We start from the raw sequence: 22,284 nt of genomic DNA, 5'->3' as shown, positions 1-22,284 counted from the left end.
TGGTGAGGCAGCATGCTCCTTTCGCCCGGCTTCCGCTTCTTCCCGACGGCGAGTCTCCAGGTGCTCCACGCCTTCCCGGATGCCCCTCCTCCACTGTGGACGGTCTCGGCCCAGTGATTCCCAGGTGTCTGTGGGAAGGCCGCACTCGGCCCAGTGAGGCCTTGAGGGTATCCCTGAGGCGCTCCCTCTGTCCCAGCTGGGGCTGGCCTGCCGTTTGGGAGCTGGGAGTAGAGCACCCGCTGGGGGAGTCTCGTGTTGGTCATGGGGACGGCGTGCCCAGCCCTTCGCGGCCGATCGAGGTGGGGGGAGGGAGGTCAGTGCCTCGATGCTGGGGATGTTGGCCTGGTCGTGGAGGCTGGTGTTGGTTTGTCTATCTTCCTAGAGTAGTGACTGTGAGAATATTGTGAGACCATCTCGGGGTGTGGGTGTGGGAGGGAACTCCTCAATGAAAGCATTTACAAGTTCATCTGTCCCGCATTTTGCCCGCACAGGATCCGCTGCCTTCCAGCACATGAGATCAAGGCCTCTGATAATGTTGGTCAGATCAGCTCATTGTTTTGGAACACTTTGGCAAAAGATAAAGACAGATGGGGGAAGGAACCCTGTCTTCTCAAAACTAAAATACGGGCACATTCTGCTGAGAACAGTCCCATTGTCGGATGTTCCTGCTGTGGGATTGGTGCCGGATTTAAGACAGAGTCTCACTATTTTAATCTCTTTACAAATGTTTCCACTGTGTACTAGTTGCAGCTCAGATTCTCCTCAGAATCACACAATTCCAGGTTCGAGACCCCCTCCGAGGTTAGAGAATAGGTGGCACTCCAACACAGTGCTGAGTTGTTGGGAGTGCTTGCCTTTCATAGGATCCCTGCAGTGTGGAAACAGGCCATTCAGCCCATACCAACCCTCCAGACAGCATCCCATCCAGACCTACACTGTCCCTGTAACTCTGCATTTCCCATGGCTAACCCACACATCTTTGTGACTGTGGGAGGAAACCCAGGCAGACATGGGGAGAATGTGCAAACTCTACACAGACAGCCGCCCGAGGGTGGGATCGAACCCGGGTCCCTGGCGCTGTGAGGCAGCAGGGCTAACCACTGAGCCACCGTGCTTCCCTCAAGTGAATGGGACAGACCTATGGCTGTCAAAGGACAGCTCCTCTTAATATCCTAGCTAATATTTATCTGTCAACATCAGAAGGAAAACAGACCACAAGACATAGGAGCCTTTTGGCCCATTGAGTCCATTCTTCCGTACAATAAGATCATGGTTAGAGACAAAAAGACTGCAGATGCTAGACTCCAAAGGAGACAAGCAGGAGTCTGGAAGAACGCAGCAAGCCAGGCAGGTGGAGAAGTCAACATTTCGGGTGTGTAACCCTTCCTCAGGCCCTGACGCCGCCTGGTTTGTTGTGATCTTCCATCCTCATGCATTAAGATCACGATGATCTCCAGCCCCACTTTTCTCTGTAACTCTTGATTCCTTTACAGATTAAAAATCTCTTGATCTCAGCCTTGAATTTACATAATGACCCAGTCTCTGTGGCCGTAAAGAAATGCACAGATCCTTTATCCTCCTGATGTCCCAGTTATATTTTTGACTCCTTACCCTGAGATGATGCCCCTCAGGTCCCTGACTCTCCCACACGGGGGAACACCCTCTCCGCGTCTCCCCCTGTCAAGTCTCCTCAGAATCCTGCATGTTTCAATAAGGTCGCCCCACATTCTTCCAGACTCCAATGAGGACGGGCCCAGCCCACTCCGATAAATAATCGATGGCCATTTCAAGAGCATTTTCATGGCAATGAAGTGTCCAAATAGAAGCATGGAGGGATGGAGCTCTTAGGAAAAGGTGATGATAACTTAGTTGAAGTGCTGAGTATCAAAGGGATTCTTGTGGGTGCAGAGGGGAACGGAGAGGTGAAAGGTTTGGGGAAGAGATGTACAGCACGGAAACAGACCCTTCGGTCCAACTCGTCCATGCCAACCAGATATCCTAAATTAAACTAATCCCATTTGCCAGCACTTGGCTCATTTCCCTCTAAACCCTTCCGATTCATATACTCATCCAGATGCCTTTTAAATATTTTAGCTGTACCAGCCTCCACCACTTCCTCTGGCAGCTCATTCCACACACACACCACCCTCTGTGTGAAATAGTTATCCCTTAGGTCTCTTTTATACCTTTCCCCTCTCACCTTAAACCTATGCCCTCTAGTTTTGGACTCCCCCCACCCCGAGCCAAAGGCCTTGTCTATTTATCCTATCCATGCTCCTCATGATTTTATAAACCTCTATAAGGTCAGCCCTCAGCCTCCAATGCTCCAGGGAAAACAGCCCCAGCCTGTTCAGCCTCTCCCTGTAGCTCAAACCCTCCAACCCTGGCAACATCCTTATAAATCTTTTCTGAACCCTTTCAAGTTTCACAACATCCTTCCTATAGGAGGGAGACCAGAATTGCACGCAATATTCCAAAAGTGGTCTAACCAACGTCCTGTACAACCGACACATGACCTCCCAACTCCTGTACTCAAAACACTGACTGATAAGTGCCATGGTGTGGAGGTGCTGGTGTTGGACTGGAGTGGACAAAGTCAGACATTGCACGACACCAGGTTATAGTCTGACAGGTTTATTTGAAATCACAAGCTTTCGGAGCGCTGCCTCTTCGTCAGGTGAAGGAATACCTCACCCTCCAAAGGGGCAGCGCTCCGAAAGCTTGTGATTTCAAATAAACCTGTCGGACTATAAGCTGTTAGGTGACTTCTGACTCCAACCAATGAAGGGAAGTGTACCAAACATTTTTATATTCATGCAGGAGATATGAGCATCGCTGGCTGTAAGGCCCATTCCCAACTGTTAAGAATCAACCCCATTGATGTGCGACAGGAATCACATGTAGGCCAGACCAGGTAAGGATGGCAGATTGCCCCCCCCCCTCCCCTTGCTAATGCCTCTGTGGCACTTTCACACCTGCCCACCTCTGTTCCTAAACTCTAAAAATCAAACAGCAGAATACAACGAAGACCCTAGTTGCAACTCTTGACAGTCCTGACTGACGGTTCGGAGGTCTGGCAATGCTGCACAGCGTCCTGAGAAGTCAGGGCTAAGTAAACACAGAGTGATAAATGGAAGTTCGAGCAGATAAGCAAACTCCACCTTGTACACAACAGATAATTTGTCGTACATTTTACGCATTTTGATTGAGCAACCACACGAAAACTTTCCATGGAAGGAAAGCTTTGTGAAATTTTCCTTTAGCAACAGAAGCTAATTAGGCGGAAACTTTCCCCGCATCAGCCCTGCCTTACTGGTCTAACTGTGTCCTACCTACAACCTCTTGGTTCATCATAGGAAGAAAGGCACCCATGCATTGTGAGGTTTGACCTTGCCATTTGGACCCCAGTCCTGTTGAGATATAGACCAAAACAGAAAGCTACCTGCATTCATATAGTGACTTTTATTCTGCTGCCTCGCCGGTTTGCCGAGCAGCGTGATGCCAACAGCGTGGGTTCAATTCCCATCACCAGTTTGAGGTTACCATGAAGGACTGTCCTTCTCAACCCTGAGCTCTGGTGACCCTCAGGTTAAATCACCAGTCGCTTCTCTCTCTAATGGGAGAGAGGCCCCAATGGGCTGGTAAGACTATGACAACAAAATACATCCAATTTACTCTGCTACCAGTGAAGTACATTTCTTGAGAGTGTTGTGAAACTTGAAAGGGTTCAGAAAAGATTTACAAGGATGTTGCTAGGGTTGGAGGATTTGAGCTACAGGGAGAGGCTGAACAGGCTGGGGCTGTTATCCCTGGAACGTCAGAGGCTGTGGGGTGATCTTATAGAGGTTTATAAAATTATGAGGGGCATGGATAGGATAAATAGGCATAAATCCTTTCCCTGGGGTCAGGGAGTCCAGAACTAGAAAGCATAGGTTTCTAGGAGGGGATGGATATAAAAGAGACCTAAGGGGCAACCTTTTCACGCAGAGAGTGGTACGTGTATGGAATGAGCTGCCAGGGGAAGTGGTGGAGGCTGGTACAATGGCAACATTTAAAAGGCATCTGGATGGGCATGTGAATAGGAAGGGTTGGGAGGGATATGGGCCGAGTGCTGGCAGGTGGGTCTAGATTGGGTTGGGATATCTAGTCAGCATGGATAGATTGGACCAAAGGGTCTGTTTCCGGGCTGTACATCTTTATGACTCTATGAGTGCTGTGGGGAAGCTGAGTGCCATCCATGCTAAAGCTGCCCATTGGGCATCATAACCATCACCTTCAAATGTTCCCTCCTTCCACCAACAATTGATCAATTTGATTTACTGTCACATGTGCCTAAGTACAGCGAAAGTAGACAGGCAGGATGCCGGAAGATCACAGCAAGCCAGGCAGCAGGAGGGACAGGCAGGAGGCTGGGAGAACACAGCAAAGCAGGCAGCATCAGGAGGTGCAGAAGTCAACATTTTGGATGTGACCCTTCTTCAGGACTGGGGGTGGGTGTTGGGGGAGCTGCAGATGAAGGAAGTGGCAGGGGCAGGGTGGTGAAGTGGGGTTGGTGAAGACAGGTAGAGGGTATGACCTGGTTGGTGGATGGGAGGGACGAATCTGGTTGGTGGCAGGGAGCAGTGGAAGGGAGAGACTGGGGAGGGAGGTTATTTGAAATTGGAGAGTTCAACGTTGAGTTCTCCGGGCTGTAGGCTGGAAGATGAAGTGTTTTTTTTTAGATTACTTTACAGTGTGGAAACAGGCCCAACAAGTCCACACCGACCCGTCGAAGCACAAACCACCCATACCCCTACATTTACCCCTTACCTAACATGACGGACAATTTAACATGGCCAATTCACCTGACCTGCACATCTTTGTGACTGTGGGAGGAAACCGGAGCACCCGGAGGAAACCCACGCAGACACAGGGAGAATGTGCAAACTCCACACAGTCAGTCGCCTGAGGCGGGAATTGAACCCAGGTCTCCGGCGCTGTGAGGTAGCAGTGCTAGCCACCGTGCCGCCCATGTTGCTCCTCCAATTTGCGGTGTGATTCATTGTGGCAATGGAGGAGGCCGAGGATGGTCATGTCAGAAAGGGAGTGGAAAGGAGATTTGAAACGGGGGGTGACTGGAGGTCCTGTCGGCCCCTGCAGGTCTAGCTCAGATACTCATCAAACCGTTCCCTAAGTTTGCGTTGAATCTCCCCGATGTAGAGAAGACCCATTTTGACTCTAAGTACAGTGAAAAGCTTTGTTTGCGAGCAGTGCAAGTAAGGACACAGATCATATAGAGTGACGAAAAAACTTGTCCAGAGTAAGGCACACAGGTTACACTGTACAGGACTGGCACAAGGCAAGGTCAACATTATTTGAAATTAGAGGTCCATTCATGCTCTGATGGATCATGCCAGCAGTGTGTACCATCTACAAGACGCACTTCCTCAGCACACCAAACACTCCTTTGATAGCCTACCACCCCTGACAGACTTTGCAACAGGGAGAAGGCGAAATTGTTTCTTTTAAACTTTCATGAATTGGTGGAATTCACTCCCCCCTCCTCCCCCCCCCAGCATGGGGTGGATGCTGGCATGCTGAATGAGGAGGAGATGGACAGATGTTTAATTAGTAATGGGCTGAAGGGTTATGGAGAGCGGTCAAGAAAATGGAGTGGAAATCAGCCATGATGGTTTTGAATGGCAGAACAAGCCTGAGGGGCTGAATGGCCTCCCCGCACAACTGGTCTGTTATCTCAGTGTAAAAAGCATGTCATTTAGGATGGAGATGAGAAGGAGTGTCATAGAGTCATAGAGATGTACAGCACAGAAACAGATCCTTCGGTCCAACCCATCCATGCCGACCAGATATCCCAACCAATCTAGTCCCACGTGCCAGCACTTGGCCCATATCCCTCCAAACCCTTCCTATTCATATACCAATCCAGGTGCTTCTTAAATGTTGTAATTGTACCAGCCTCCACCACTTCCTCTGGCAGCTCATTCCATACCCGTACCACCCTCTGTATGCAAAGGTTGCCCCTGTAGGTCTCTTTTATATCCTTCCCCTCTCACCCTAAACCTATGCCCTCTAGTTCAGGACTACCCGAACCCTGTACCTCTTATGCTCACATCCAAATCATTTATGTAAATGACAAAAAGTAGAGGACCCAGCACCGATCCTTGTGGCACTCCACTGGTCACAGGCCTCCAGTCTGAAAAACACCATCCACCACCACCCTCTGTCTTCTACTTTTGAGCCAGTTCTGTATCCAAATGGCTGGTTCTCCCTGTATTCAATGAGATCTAACCTTGCTAATCAGTCTCCCATGGGGAACCTTGTCAAATGCCTTACTGAAGTCCATATAGATCACAGCTACCGCTCTGCCCTCATCAATCCTCTTTGTTACTTTTTCAAAAAACTCAATGAAGTTTGTGAGACATGATTTCCCACGCACAAAGCCATGTTGACTATTCATCTTCACTCAGAGGACGGTGGATTTTCATATTTGTCTAACTCAGACGTTTGTGACAGCTTAGTCACAAAGTACATTGGAGACAGAGATCGATGGATTTCTTGTTATTAATGACATCAAAGGATATGGGACTAGCACGTTGAGATTCAAGAACAACCAGGGGCTAGACTGGTGGAGCAAGTGTGAGGGGCTGAACGACCTCCTCCTGCTCCTGAGCAGTGATTGGTTAAAGGACCAGAGGCAATAACAAGAAAATCCTTTCTGTGCAGCGAGGGTTCAGGATCTGCAGTATAGCATGGTACCCAAGTGTGTTGGAGGCAGATTTAATTGATACTTTCTAAAGAGAATTGGATAATTACCTGAACGTTTAAAAAAATGCAGGGCCATAAGACCATAAGACATAGGAGTGGAAGTAAGGCCATTCGGCCCATCGAGTCCACTCCGCCATTCAATCATGGCTGATGGGCATTTCAGCTCCACTTACCAGCGTTCTCCCCGTAGCCCTTAATTCCTCTAGACAACAAGAATCTATCAATCTCGGCCTTGAAGACATTTAGCGTCCCGGCTTCCACTGCACTCCGTGGCAATGAATTCCACAGGCCCACCACTCTCTGGCTGAAGAAATGTCTCCGCATTTCTGTTCTGAAATGACCCCCTCTAATTCTAAGGCTGTGTCTACGGGTCCTAGTCTCCTCGTTTAACTGAAACAATTTCCTAGCACCCACCTTTTCCAAGCCAGGCCTGTGAGAAGGCATCGGGGCGGAACAGTAGCTCAGTGGTTAGCACTGCTACCTCATGGCTCCAGGGACCCGGGTTCGATTCTACCCTTAGGCGACTGTCTGCCTGGAGTTTGCACATTCTCCCTGTGGCTGCATTGGTTTCCTTCCACAATCCAAAGATTTGCAGGTTAGGGTGGATTTGCAGGTTAGGGTGGATTGGCCATGCTAAATTATTCCATAACATCCAGGGATGGGCAGGCTAGGTGGGTTAGCCATGGGGAATGCAGGGTTACAGGAAGGGGGTGAGATGCCATTTGGAGGGCCAGTGCAGACTTGATGGGCTGAATGGCCTGCTCCCACTTTGTAGGGATTCTACGAGTGGAACAGGCTGATTTGTTGTGGCCTACTATGGACATTATGGGCTGAATAGCCTCCTCTTGTGAGCACTTTATGATTCTAAGTTGCTTTCAGACAGGGGATGGATTTTATTACAGCAAAGACCACACTGTGAATGTAACACACGGTGTAAAAACACCTCCGGTCACACCGTGACAGATGGTTATATATAAATGCAGATCTCTGTTCCGTTTCAAAACTGAACTCAGAAGCTGCTGTGCTTCCAGCGGGATGAATGTCGGTGACCTTTGGGAAAATATTCGTCATTGAATTGCATCCTCGATGGTTCGCAAACTGCTGCATCATTCCAGTTTCTGTAACAGGAGGAGCTGCTCAGCCCAAACAAAACGGGAGACGTGAAGAGGGCACAGCTGCACGGGCCCCGAAGGTCAGCTTTAGGACAGAAGGCAGGAAATAGTTCTTCAGTCAGCCTGAATGATCCAGGAAGGGCGGTGAGGAAAAAAGGCTTGGACGTTACAACGGGAAGAGGGAAGGGTTGACATTGGGGCAGCACGGTGTCTCAATGCTTAGCACTGCTGCCTCATGGCACCAGGGACCCAGGTTCGATTCCAGCCTCGGGTGACTGCCTGTGTGGAGTTTGCACGTTCTCCCCGTGTCTGTGTGAGTTTCCTCCGGGTGCTCCGGTTTCCTCAAAGATGTGCAGGTTAGGGTGGACTCAGTTGCCCCATAGTGTCCAGGGATGTGTAGGTGCATTAGTCATGGGTAAATATAGGGTAAGAGGAGTATTAGGGGAAAGGAATGGGTCTGGGTGAGTTACTCTTCAGAGGGTCAGCATGTTTCCACACCGTACAGATTCTGGAATGGGGGGGGGAATGGGAGATGTCGAGGGAACCTGGCCTGGGAGTGAATCCTGCTGTACGGTGGGAATGGCCCATGGAGGTTGTTGGCCGCCATTCAAGAGGGTGGACATCCGTGGACCTCCGAGGAGAAAGATCCGACATTTTCCTTCACCCACACCCTGTGCACTTGCCATGTTTGCCTTCCAAGAAAAAAAAAGAACACCCCCCGCACTTTTGCCTCATGGTAGTGTTGCCACCTCTGGACTAGGAGGTCACGGTTCAAGTCCCACCTGCTCCAGAAGGCGTGTGGTAACATCGCCGAGTAGGTTAAAGAGGGAAAAAAAAACTAATCCGTGCAAGGCTACACTACTTTTCATTTATTCATTTATGGGACATGGGCACCCCTGGCTGGGTCAGCATTTATTGCCCATCCCTAATTGCCCAGAGGGCAGTTAAGAGCCAATCCTTTTGCTGTGGGTCTGGAGTCACGTGTAGGCCAGACTAGGTAAAGATGGCAGATTTTCTTCCCTAAAAGGATAATTGGGAACCAGATGGGTTTTTCCCAACAATCGGCTTGTGGTAATCATTAAATTCTTAAATCACCTTTTTATTGAATTCAAATCCCACCACCTATCGTGGCAGGATTTGAACGCAGGTCCCAGGAGCATTACCTGGACCAACAGCCCAGTGACAATACCACAAGGCCATCGTCTCACCCTACAGCCAGTAGTACTGGGCTACCAGGGATATGTGGGTTAGGTGGGTTAGCCATTGGAAATGCGGGGTTACAGGGCCAGGGTAAGGGGATGGATCTGGGTGGGAAGCTCTTCAGAGGGTCGGTATGGACTCGATGGGCCAAACAGCCTACTCCCACAATGCAGGGATTCCATATGAAAGCGCTAGAAGAAGAGTTTCTCTTTTGAAACTCTGACTCTCCTGGTCAGGCTGCCGGAGGAATTAATTTTCAATTCCTTAATGCACGGCTGGATGTTCAGCTAATGAGCAACGGCGTTGTCTCGGTGAGTGGACACCCCCCGCTGGCCTGCCCCTTCCCTGCTGTCTCCCCTTCAGCGCAGGGTAATGGGCTTCAACAGGATCCAGCGTTGTCATGAGCCAGGCGAATGGTAGTGGGTTTTTTTTTTAAACAATAAAAGAAAAAGCAGCCCTCCATTGATTTCCCGAGACCTTGCCACTCAGTCTCCCCGCTCTGGGTGACTGCACGCAATTAATCTGCCGCACTGATCCCTCTTCTGACCCATCGAGACGGCCGAATGAATCAAACAGATGCAGCCAGCGCTGCGGTGTGGTCCAATGTGATTCCGATTCCTTCAGAGCGCAGCAGACACAGTTGAAAGAGAAAGTGGGTGGCTCAGTGGTTAGCTCTGCTACCTCGCGGCGCTAGGGACCTGGGTTCGATTCCACCCTCGGGCAGACTGTGTAGGGAGTTTGAATGTTGCCCCATGTGGGTTTCCTTCCTACGTCCAAAGATAGAATCCCTACTGGTAATCGATATAACAGCTGAACAGTACAAGGACCAATAGCACAAATGACTGGAAGCCTGGTTTTTAGAAGCAGTAAAATAATCAAACAGTCTCAGAAAGTCCCAGTGTTGTCTTATCTGGCTGATTCATGACGTGTAGCAAGATTGGGTGCTATAATTGGTGTGTGTGTGTGTGTGGTACTTTCGTTTTAACCCATCGTGGGTTTGAGGTGAACTATGACAATTTAAGTTGGCCCGACGGGGGAAGGTAGCCAGCTGCTATCTTTATGGATTTCCAGAAGGTGTCAGATAAGATTCCACACAGGAACAACATGCAAACACCTCGCACCACGCAGGACAAAGCAGCCTACTTCGAGTGGCGGGAACAGACCCTTCGATCCAACTCGTTCACGCCCACCACGTTCCCAAACTAAGCTAGTCTCATTTGCCTCTGCTTGGCCCATATTCCTTCAAACCTTTCCTTCTTCATGCCCAGATGTCATTTAAATGTAACTGTACTTGCGTTTACCTCTTCCCTCTGGCAGGTCATTCCACACATAAACCATTCTCTGTGTGAAAAAGGTTGCCCCCTTAGGTCCTTTCCCCTCTCACCTTAAACTTATGCCCTCTAGTTTTGAACTCCCCTATCCTGGGGAAAGACCTTGGTTATTCACCTTATCTATGCTGCTCATGACTTTGTAAACCTCTATAAGGTCACCCCTCAAACTCCTATGCTCCCAGTGAAAAATGTCCCCAGCCTCTCAGACTCATACAGCACGGAAACAGACCCTTCGGACCAAACCTCGGTCCACACTGACCCATAATTCCAAACTAGTCCCACCTGCCTGTGTTTGGCCCATATCCTTCCAAACCTTTCCTATTCACAAACTTAGCGAAATGTTTTTTTAAACATTGTAACTGTACCCACATCCACCACTTCCTCTGGAAGTTCATTCCACACACAAACCACTCTGGATTTAAAACAAATTTGCCCCTCATGTCTTTTTAAAATCTTTCTTCTCTGACCTTAAAAATGTGCCCTGTAATAGACAATAGACAATGGGTGCAGGAGTAGGCCATTCTGCCCTTCGAGTCTGCACCACCATTCAATATGATCATGGCTGATCATTCCTAATCAGTATCCTGTTCCTGCCTTATCTCCATAACCCTTGATTCCACTAGACTTGAGAGCTCTATCCAACTCTTTCTTAAATGAATCCAGAGACTGGGCCTCCACTGCCCTCCGGGGCAGAGCATTCCACACAGCCACCACTCTCTGGGTGAAGACGTTTCTCCTCATCTCTGTCCTAAATGGTCTACCCCGTATTTTTAAGCTGTGTCCTCTGGTTCGGGACTCACCCATCAGCGGAAACATGTTTCCTGCCTCCAGAGTATCCAATCCTTTAATAATCTTATATGTCTCAATCAGATCCCCTCTCCGTCTTCTAAACTCAAGGGTATACAAGCCCAGTCGCTCCAGTTTTTCAGTGTAAGGTAATCCCGCCATTCCAGGAATTGACCTCGTGAACCTACGCTGCACTCCCTCAATAGCCAGAATGTCTTTCCTCAAATTTGGAGACCAGAACTGCACACAGTACTCCAGGTGTGGTCTCACCAGGGTCCTGTACAGCTGCAGAAAAACCTCTTTGCTTCTATACTCAATCCCTCTTGATATGAAGGCCAGCATGCTATTAGCCTTCTTAACTACCTGCTGTACCTGCATGCTTACCTTCATTGACTGGTGTACAAGAACACCCAGATCTCTCTGTACTGCCCCTTTACCTAAATTGATTCCATTTAGGTAGTAATCTGCCTTCCTGTTCTTGCCACCAAAGTGGATAACCATACATTTATCCACATTAAACTGCATCTGCCATGCATCTGACCACTCAACTAACTTGTCCAGGTCACCCTGTAATCTCCTAACATCCTCATCACATTTCACCCTGCCACCCAGCTTAGTATCATCAGCAAATTTGCTAATGTTATTACTAATACCATCTTCTATATCATTAACATATATTGTAAAAAGCTGCGGTCTCAGTACTGATCCCTGCGGTACCCCACTGGCCACTGCCTGCCATTCCGAAATGGAGTCATTTATCACTACTCTTTGTTTCCTATCAGCCAGTCAACTTTCAATCCAAATTAGTACTTTGCCCCCAATACCTTGCGCCCTAATTTTGCTCACTAACCTCCTATGTTGGACTTTATCAAAAGCTTTCTGAAAGTCCAGGTACACTACATCTACTGGATCTCCCTCATCCATCTTCAGAGTTACATCCTCAAAAAATTCCAGAAGATTAGTCAAGCATGATTTCCCCTTCATAAATCCGTGCTGACTCTGAGCTATCCTGTTACTACTATCCAGATGTGTTGTAATTTCATCCTTTATAATAGACTCCAGCATCTTTCCCACCACTGAGGTCAGCCTAACTGATCTATAGCTTCCTGCTTTCTCTCTCCCACCTTTCTTAAAAAGTGGTACAACATTAGCCACCCTCCAATCCACAGGAACTAATCTTGAAATCTGTTCAGTTTATAGATAAATGGTCTGGATGAAGGGACTGGGGGCATTCTGGTGAAGTTCGCCGATGATATGATGTTAGGTGGACAGGCAGGTAGTACTGAGGAGGTGGGGAGGCTACAGAAAGATTTACTAGGCAAAAGTGAGGACCACAGATGCTGGAAACCAGAGTTTAGATCAGAGTGGTGCTGGAAAAGCACAGCCAGTCAGGCAGCATCCGAGGAGCAGGAAAATCGACGTTTTGGGCAAAAGCCTTTCATCAGGAATCCTGATGAAGGGCTTTTGCCCGAAACGTCGATTTTCCTGCTCCTCAGATGCTGACTGACCGGCTGTGCTTTTCCAGCACCACTCTGATCTAAACTACAAAAAGATTTAGACAGTTTAGGAGAATGGTCCTAGAAATAACTGATGAAATTCAATGTGAGCAAATGCTAAGTTTGCACTTTGGAAAAAAGAACACAGGCATTTTATAAATGGTGAGAAAATTCATAAAGCCGAAATACAAAGGGATCTGGGAGAGCTAGTACAGGATTCTCTAAAGGTTGACTTGCAGGTTGAGTCAGTGGTTAAGAAAGAAAATGTAATGTTATCACATATCTCAAGAGCAGCGATTTACTTCTGAGACTTTATAAAGCTCTGGTTAGGCCCCATTTAGAATACTGTTTTCAGTTTTGGGCCCCACACCTCAGGAAGGACATACTGGCACTGGAGCGTGTCCAGCGGAGATTCACACTGTTATCCCTGGAATGGTAGGCCTAACATATGATGAACGGCTGAGGATCCTGGGATTGTATTTGTTAGCGTTTAGAAGGTGGAGGGGAGATTTAATAGAAACTTACAAGATAATGCATGGCTTAGAAAGGGTGGATGCTGGGAAATTGTTTCCGTCAGGCGGGGATACTAGACCTCGTGGGCACAGTCTTAGAATTAGAGGGGGTCAATTTTGAACGGAAATGAGGAGACATTTCTTCAGCCAGAGAGTGGTGGGCCTGTGGAATTCATTGCCTTGGAGCACAGTGGAGGCCGGGACATTAAATGTCTTCAAGGCAGAGAATGATAAATTCTTAATCTCACAAGGAATTAAGGGCTACGGGGAGAGTGCGGTAACTGGCATTGAAATGCCCATCAGCCATGAGTGAATGGCAGAGTGGACTCGATGGGCCAAATGGCCTTACATCCACTGCTATTTCTTATGGTCTTATGGAAATCTCCCACCCTACCTGCCATTCACCTTATCTATGTCCCTCAAGATTTTATAAACGTCTACAAAGCCTCCTATGCTCCAGTGAAAAAAGTCCCAGTCTCTCTTTATAACTCAAACCCTCCATTCCCGCCAGCATCCTTGTCAATCTTTCCTGCACCTTCTCCAATTTAATAATATCCTTCCTATAACAAAGGCAACCAGAACTGTACACAGTACTCCAGAAATTGTAATGGTTAGCACTGCTGCCTCACAGCGCCAGGGACCTGGGTTCGACTCCAGCCTCGGGCGACTGTCTGTGTGGAGTTTGCACGTTCTCCCCGTGTCTGCGTGGGTTTCCTCTGGATGCTCTGGTTTCCTCCCACAGTCTTAAGATGTGCAGGGTAGGGTGAATTGACCATGCTAAATTGCCCCACAGTGTTCAGGGATGTGTGGGTTAGGTGCATTATTCAGGGGTAAATGTAGAGTAATAGGGAAGGGGAATGGGTCTGGGTGGGTTACTCTTCAGTTGGTTGGTGTGGACTTGTTGGGCTGAAGGGCCTGTTTCCATACTGTAGGGATTCTATGACCAACATCTTATACTGGCAAAGGGGATTCGATTAATTTTGGATCTATGAACGAGTTAGACCGAAGGGTCTGTTTTCATGCTGTATGACTCTATGGCTATTCACTCTCTCCCCCACTGACGTTCAGTAGCAGCAGCGTGTGACTGCAAGATGAACTTTCTAAGTTTAATTTCTTGCACGAGAAAGGCAGGATGAAAGGCCTCGAGTTTGTGTCTCTTTTTAGCAACATTTCGGCCTCAGAGTTGGCTTGCGTCCCTCAACTTTAAAGGGTTGAATGTGAGCCTTTAAAAATGTCTAAGATGATGGAAGGGATTTATTGAACAGCTCTGCTGAACTTACTTCCTCTGCTGGGTCAGCGCAAACAAACAGGGACAAACATAAAGTCAGAGCGAGCAGTGAACAATTGGCAGTGAATCATGAAGCAATTCTTCCTGCAAAAGGCCTTGGAAATAACTTTCCAAAACGTTTGCAGGCCCTATTTGCAGATGTATTAAGAGGAGGAGTCAATCACATAGCCCCTTTCGACTGGTCTGCTGTTCAATGAAACCGTAAGAAATAGGAGTAACAGGCCATCTGACACCTCGAGTCTGCTCCCCCATTCAATAAGATCATGGCTGATCTTTATCATGGCCTCAGCTCCACTTACCCACCCGCTCACCATCACCCTTAATCCCTTTACTGTTCAAAAATCTATCTTCACCTTAAAAACATTCAACTAGGATGCCTCAACTGCTTCACTGGGCGGAGAATTCTACTGATTCCCAACCCTTTGGATGAATAAGTTCCTCCTCAGCTCAGTCTGAAATCTGCTCCCCCTAATTTTAAGGCTATGCCCCTAGTTCTAGTTTCACCTTCCAAAGGAAACAACCTTCTATCTTATCTGTTTCCTTTGTAATTTAACCAGTTACTGTAAAATCCCCCCCCCCTTTAAATTCCAATGAGTATAATCCCAGTCTACTCAATCTTTCCTCATAAGCCAACATACCCAATACCAGAACCAACACAGAGAACCTCCTCTGCACCCCCTCACGGGCCAGTACATCCTTTCTCAAGTAAGGAGACCAAAACTTGACACATTACTCCAGGTGTGGCCTTACCAACACCCCGTACAGCTGCAACATGACCGCCCTGTTTGTAAACTCCATTCCTCTAACAAGGAAGGACAATATTCCATTTGATTTCTTACTTACTTGCTGCATCTGCAAACCAACATTTTGTGATACAAGCAAAAGGATGTAGCTGATCTGATTGTGGTTTCAAGTCTACTTTCCTATCTGCCCCTGTAGCTCCCCCACTCCTACACGTCTCAGCCAAGAAAGTACCTGACTTTGCCTTAAACTTATTCAACGACCGTGCCTCTCCCCCGCTGTCTGGAAAAGAAAGAGTTCCAAAGACTCTCGACCTATTGAGAGAAAAATTCTCCTCAACTCTGCCTTGGACAGGAGAGCCCTCATTTTTCAATTATGCCCTGCAAACACCAGTTAGATACTGGAATCAGACAGCATTTGCTAAATAATCCCGGCTGTGCCAGGAATTGCACGAAGAGTTTAGGATTTTCGGTGGGCTGACATTTTTGCACAGTTGAACCTACGTATGTTACTTCACAGGGCTATATTCTTTGGATACATAAGTAAGACATAGATACATTGCACTTGTTTTAACATAGCTAGCTACAAACCTTCTCAGGTTCATTCTCCAAACCCATGCCTTGTCCAATCAGCAAGCTGCCTGGTTTAAATTTAAACAAAGCGTGGGAGTTAACTGTTGGTCATCAACTGACTGGTGCATTCTTAAAGGCCATGTCCTGAGCTATTGGAATCCACTTATCAATCAATCATACATACAGAATAAAAATGTCGCTCACCCGATTTATTCTTGCAAACTGATCGGATGTGTGTAAGCAAAAAACTGTGCTTTTCTCAGCAATGTCAAGTCTCAATATTTCTTCTTTCAGAGGGGTAGTGAATCTGTGCAATTCTTTACCACAGAGGGCTGTCGTGACTATGTGGAAACTGCTATCCTTACGTGGTCAGGCCTGTGTGTGACTCCAGACACACAGCAATGTGGTCGTGTCTTAACTGCCCTCTGGGCAATTAGTCAAGTGGATTCCTAAACTGTATACCCATCCAGATGACTTTTAAATACTGTAATAGTACCAGCCGCCACCACTTCCTCCAGCAGCTCATTCAATACACACACCACCCTCTGTGTGAAAAAGTTGCCCCTCAGGTCCCTTTTATATCTATTCCCTGGGAAATTAGGGATGGGTAATAAATGTTGGCCTAGCCAGGGATGCCCTCATCTCATGAATGAATAAAAGATAATGCAGATAAAGGTAATCAAGACAAAAGCAGATAATGTTCAAAACTGGCAGCCACAGATGTTTAATTGGAGGTTTGATCCAAATGGGGAATGACAGAATCACAGAGATGTACAATACAGAAACAGACCCTTCGGCCCAACTCATCCATGCTGACCAGATATCCTCACCTAATCTAATCCCATTTGTTAGCACTTGGCCCATATCCCTCCAAACCCTTCCTATTCATATACCCATCCAGATGCCTTTTAAATGTTGCAATTGTACCAGCCTCCACCACTTCCTCTGGCAGCTCATCCCATACATGCACCACCCTCTGTGTGAAAACATTGTCCCTTAGGTCCCTTTTATATCTTTCCCTTCTCACCCTAAACCTATGCTCTCTAGTTTTGGACTCACTACCCCAGGGAAAATACCTTGTCTATTCACCCTGTCCATGCCCCTCATAATTTTATAAACCTCTGTAAGGTCACCACTCAGCCTTTGATGCTCCAGGGAAAACAGCTCCAGTTTATTCAGCCTCTGCCTATAGCTCAAACCCTCCAAACACAGCAACATCCTTGTAAATCTTTTCTGAAACCTTTCATGTTTCACAACATCCTCCCTGTAGCAGGGAGGCCAGAATATAACACAGTATTCCAAAAGTGGCCAAACCTATATCCTGTACGGCTGCAACATAATGAAAGAATAGGAACTGAGGGGCTGAGTGGCCTACTCCTTTGTTCTGGTCTAAACTTTAATTGTTTTATCCTTCCACCCGATTCCACCTTGACCAATGATGACCCATGACAAGCCAGTCCAGTGGAGGCTCAGTTGTCAGCACCAGCTCCAGCAAGCATGAGCTGAGAAAACATGTGAGAAACACAATAGGGATAGTCCTTATTGTATCCCAAAGCACTGAAGATGTCACCTAGGCAGGGGGCAAAATGTCTGCAAATCAACTTCCCAACTCAACCACGACATACCTGACAGTCATGCATCACCCTTCGGTCCAACCAATCCATAATCCCAAGTTAAACTCGTCCCACCTACCTGCGTTTGGTCCATAATCCCTCCAAACCTTTCCTATTCGAGTCCTTTACCAAATGTCTTTTAAACGTTTTAACCATAACCAGGTCCTCAGCTAGTTCATTCCACAGACTCTGCATCAAAAAAAAAAGGTGCCGCTTTCTCTGAGCTGGTATCACATAACCAAGTCTGAATGGCCGATCGATAGTCATTTTACGACCCCCTGACCCTCCTCTTGTAGATGTTTGGGCGCTAATTGAATGAAGGGACAGAGGGAGAAGGAGGGCCTTTGGAATTAAGATCAGCCACAGTTTTTTTTTAAAAGAATATTAGAGCAAGCTTTGAATGTTTACCCGTATCCCTATTATTTTATCCCTCAAAATGTTAAGGAACATATTAAGTTGCACATATTTAGAGCTGAATAGTGTTAGACATCAGTCTATTAAGTACACAAGAATGGAAGGATTAAGGAAGGAAATAGCTCCTCAGATTAAGAGTTGGTTAGAGTTCTGCGTGACATTTGAAGACGTTAAAGGGCAATTTTGCCGTTTCCCGGGTGACGTTTCTCTCCAGAAGACATCATGAGAAATAGTGAAAAGGGTTGTTGAAACCCGAAACATTAAATCCCTCTCTCTCTCTCTCCACCTCACCCAATTTGCAGAGAATTCCCGGACTCTCTGCTCCTGCTGCCTAGCCCGTTCGGAATCTGCAAACCGATGTGTGGAATCTGATTCCACACAGGGACCACCTTGAGGGGCTCCAGCCCCCCCCCCCAGCAAAGTGCTGAGGCTATAAAAGGCGCTTTCTAAATGCAAGTTAAAATATCGACTCCCCCCATGCCGTGAAAGCATTTATCTGTCAGTTTGTTTCAGGGCTGACAGTGTTCCGTGTGGGAAAACAAATTCCTTCCAACTCGTCCCCCAGGGACATCGAAACAGATGGATGGCTCTCCCTAGAAATATCATATAAAATATTTTGTGGACCACAGTAGGAAACGTGTGAATCTGCGTGCCCATAGAGAGCCAGAGAAACGGGGTCAAATTAATTTTGGAATTTGCAATGTTGTAGTCAGTTTAATTGGGAGAGCCAAGCTCCCTTCTCACACTTTAGCTGGCTATCATAAAATATCGAGCACCAGGAATAGGTGAGACACCCCTGGAGCCCTGGATAACTAGCCTCTCTTATCCAACACCACAGGAAGCAAAACATGATCAACCAACGTTTGATGTTATTGCTATCTGTCATCCTGTGTAATTGTGGACCTGGTTTGTTAAAAATCACACCCTCAGCCCACAAATGATTCAAAATAACAAAAAAGGGGCAAAGCATATGGAATCATACGTTATACAGCACGGAAACAGACCCTTCAGTCCATCCTGTCCCTGCTGACCAGATATCCTAAATTAATCTAGTCCCACCTGCCAGCACCCGGCCCATATCCCTCCCAACCCTTCCTATTCATATACCCATCCAGATGCCTTTTAAATGTTGTAATTGTACCAGCCTCCACCACTTCCTCTGGCAGCTCATTCCACACACGTACCACCCTCTGTGTGAAAAGGTTGCCCCTTAGGTCCCTTTTAATCTTTCCTCTCTCACCTTAAACCTATGCCCTCTAGCTTTGGACTCCACCATCATGGGGAAAATACCCTGGTTATTCACCCTATCCGTGCCCCTCATGATTTTAGATGCTCTGCAGTGAGGAAGCAGGCCATTTAGCCCATCCAGTTGGCACCAACCCTTCGATGAGCATTCTACCCAGATCCAACACACCACCCCATCCCAACCCTGCATTTCCCAGGGCCAATCCACCCTAACCTGCACACCTTTGGACTGTGGGAGGAAACCGGAGCACCTGGAGGAAACCCACGCAGACACGGGGAGAATGTGCAAACTCTGCACAGATAGCCGTCTGAGGCAGTGTTGCTAACCACTGAGCCACCTCTGTTAAGATCACCCCTCAGCTTCCGACACTCCCGAGAAACAGCCCCAAACTATCCAGCCTCTCCCTATAGTTCAAATCCTCCAACTCTGGCAACATCCTTGTCAATCTGTTCTGATCCCTGTCAAGTTTCACAACATCCTTCCTATAGCAGAGAGACCAGAATCAAACGTCGTATTCCAAAAGTGACCTAACCTTAACACCCAGCATAGAAACCGCCTTTCGGCACATCGAGTCCATGCTGGCTTTCTGCAGTGCTTTGTCTCCAGGGGAGGTAGAAATGGGAATATTTCCCACTGCTTTGCCTCCAGCTCCATTTGTAGCCATGAAACAAAGGACTTCGCAGATGCTGGAGATCTGTAAATGAAATGAGAAGCGCTAGAGAAATTCAGCAGGTCTGGCAGCATCCGCGGAGAGAATGAAACAGAGTTAGTGCTTTGGGTCCTGTGAGCCGTCTACAGAACTGTTCTGAAACACTAACTCTGCTTTCTCTCCAAAGATGCTGCCAGACCTGCTGAGTTTCTCCAGCAGCTTTCTCAAATGCAGCAGCATTCTGTCCCCATAAATGAACATTGGGAGGGGATATACTAATCATTGGGGTGGGTGGGGGGGAGGAAGGATGACTATTAATGTATCTCATTATGAGGGAGTTTTGACTGGCAATTGTATTGGGATGACTGTTAACATCTCACACTGTGTTTGTCGTCTATACTGTCCTTTTGGCAGATCTTTGGAGTTAACTATTTTCCCACAATGAATGTACATGCAAGACTAGACAGCATAGAACCCCCTACAGTGTGGGAGCCCCACTCCCCGGCCCATTGAGTCTACAGTGACACTCCAAAGGGCATCCCACCCAGATCCATTCCCATCCTCTGTAACCCTGCATTTTCCATCACTCATCCACCAAACCTGCACACTACGAGGCAATTTAGCATGGCCAATCCACCCTGACCTGCACATCCCTGGACTGTGGGTGGAAACCCGAGCACTCAGAGGAAACCCACGCAGACATTGGGACAACGTGCAAACTCCACACAGACAGTTGCCCGAGGGTGGAATTGAACACAGGTCCCTGGTGCTGTGAGGTAGCAGTTCTAACCACTGAGCCATTGAACTATGCTGGGCTTAAGGTGAGAGGCGAAACATTTAATAGGCATCTTAGGGACAACTTTTTCACACAGAGGGTGGTGCCTGTACGGAATAAGCTGTCAGAGGAAGTGGTGGAGGCTGGTAAAATTACAGCATTTAAAAGGCATCTGGATGGGTATATGAATAGGAAGGGTTTCGAGGGAAATGGGCCAAGTGCTGGCAAATGGGACAAGATTAATTTGGGATATCTGGTCGGCAGGGAGGAGTTGGGCCAAAGGGTCTGTTTCCGTGCTGGATATCTCTCTGACTGATGACCAAGCCTGGGAATGTGCTAGTGATTGTCTCAGTCTGAATCAGTAGTTTTCAGGAAAGTGGAATGATGGAAGATGTGAATAAAGTCGTCACACACTTGGTGAATTTCCTTTTAGCTTGGGGTCACAGCCAGTGACAATCACCTTTAATATATCGTCGTGTGAGACCAACGTTCGGCAAATGCTTTTCGTTGGTGGATGACTGTTATTCTCAGAAAACACCTCAGGTGATTCAATTTTATTCCAGTCCCAAGGTGATTGATTGGTTACATGCCAACATTGCTATCGCTGCTTCACCGTATGATCTGATCCTTGTCACCATATCTCTCCACGCAGACACAGTTCATGTAAATCACAGAGCACTGACAGTTTGATTGCTCTCCCGAGTTCTGCAGGCGATTGTTTTGAGATGCGCTGCAGTCAGGAGCAGTGAGGTATATAACAGGTTGACAATAAGGACATAAAGTAAATATTCAGCCTCTTTTTGAATGACAATAATTTAACCCTTACCCTGCTGAATAAACCCTGACTCTGTACGGTAACACAGTGAGTGACCCTTACCCTGCTGAATAAACCCTGACTCTGTACGGTAACACAGTGAGTGACCCTTACCCTGCTGAATAAACCCTGACTCTGTACAGTTACACAGTGAGTGACTCTTACCCTGCTGAATAAACCCTGACTCTGTACGGTTACACAGTGAGTGACCCTTACCCTGCTGAATAAACCCTGACTCTGTACGGTTACACAGTGAGTGACCCTTACCCTGCTGAATAAACCCTGACTCTGTACGGTAACACAGTGAGTGACCCTTACCCTGCTGAATAAACCCTGACTCTGTACGGTTACACAGTGAGTGACCCTTACCCTGCTGAATAAACCCTGACTCTGTACGGTTACACAGTGAGTGACCCTTACCCTGCTGAATAAACCCTGACTCTGTAGTTACACAGTGAGTGACCCTTACCCTGCTGAATAAACCCTGACTCTGTACGGTAACACAGTGAGTGACCCTTACCCTGCTGAATAAACCCTGACTCTGTAGTTACACAGTGAGTGACCCTTACCATGCTGAATAAGCAGTGATTCTGTACAGCTATAGAGTGAGTCACCCTCACCTTGCTTAACAAACCCTGGAAAAGCACAGCAGGTCAGGCAGCATCTGAGGAGGAGAATCGACATTTCGGGCAAAAGCCCTGGTATCCTGATGAAATCGGACCTGTCTGACCTGCTGTGCTTTTCCAGCACCATAGTCTCAACCTTTGGACCAACTTGTCCAGGCCAATGATGTCTCCTAAACTGAACTAGTCCCACCTGCCTGTGTTTGGCCCATATCCCTCCAAACCTTTCCTATTCATGTCCTTGTAACCAGCTTTAAATACAGATGGAGTGATACACATCGCATTAAGCCTAATTTGGCTCTGCCAATCTTATTGCCATCAGTAAGGGCCCTCTTGTGCCATGGTGA

General features: G+C 47.4%; 1 protein-coding gene and 1 long non-coding RNA gene across 3 annotated transcripts in view; one reads left to right on the top strand and one right to left on the bottom strand.

The window, feature by feature from the left end:
• LOC122542804 (G protein-coupled receptor 4-like) overlaps positions 1 to 22,284 on the bottom strand; it is a 155,517-nt gene that overhangs the window by 41,860 nt on the left and 91,373 nt on the right. The window lies entirely within an intron of this gene.
• Positions 1 to 22,284, top strand: part of LOC148135987 (uncharacterized) — a 59,236-nt gene that overhangs the window by 36,768 nt on the left and 184 nt on the right. The window lies entirely within an intron of this gene.

This window comes from Chiloscyllium plagiosum, unplaced genomic scaffold (genome assembly GCF_037043375.1).
Source record: "Chiloscyllium plagiosum isolate Xiang-an unplaced genomic scaffold, Cpla_swu_hap1 HiC_scaffold_47, whole genome shotgun sequence".
NCBI classification, from domain to species: domain Eukaryota; kingdom Metazoa; phylum Chordata; class Chondrichthyes; order Orectolobiformes; family Hemiscylliidae; genus Chiloscyllium; species Chiloscyllium plagiosum.
This window is presented reverse-complemented; position numbering and strand designations above follow the sequence as displayed.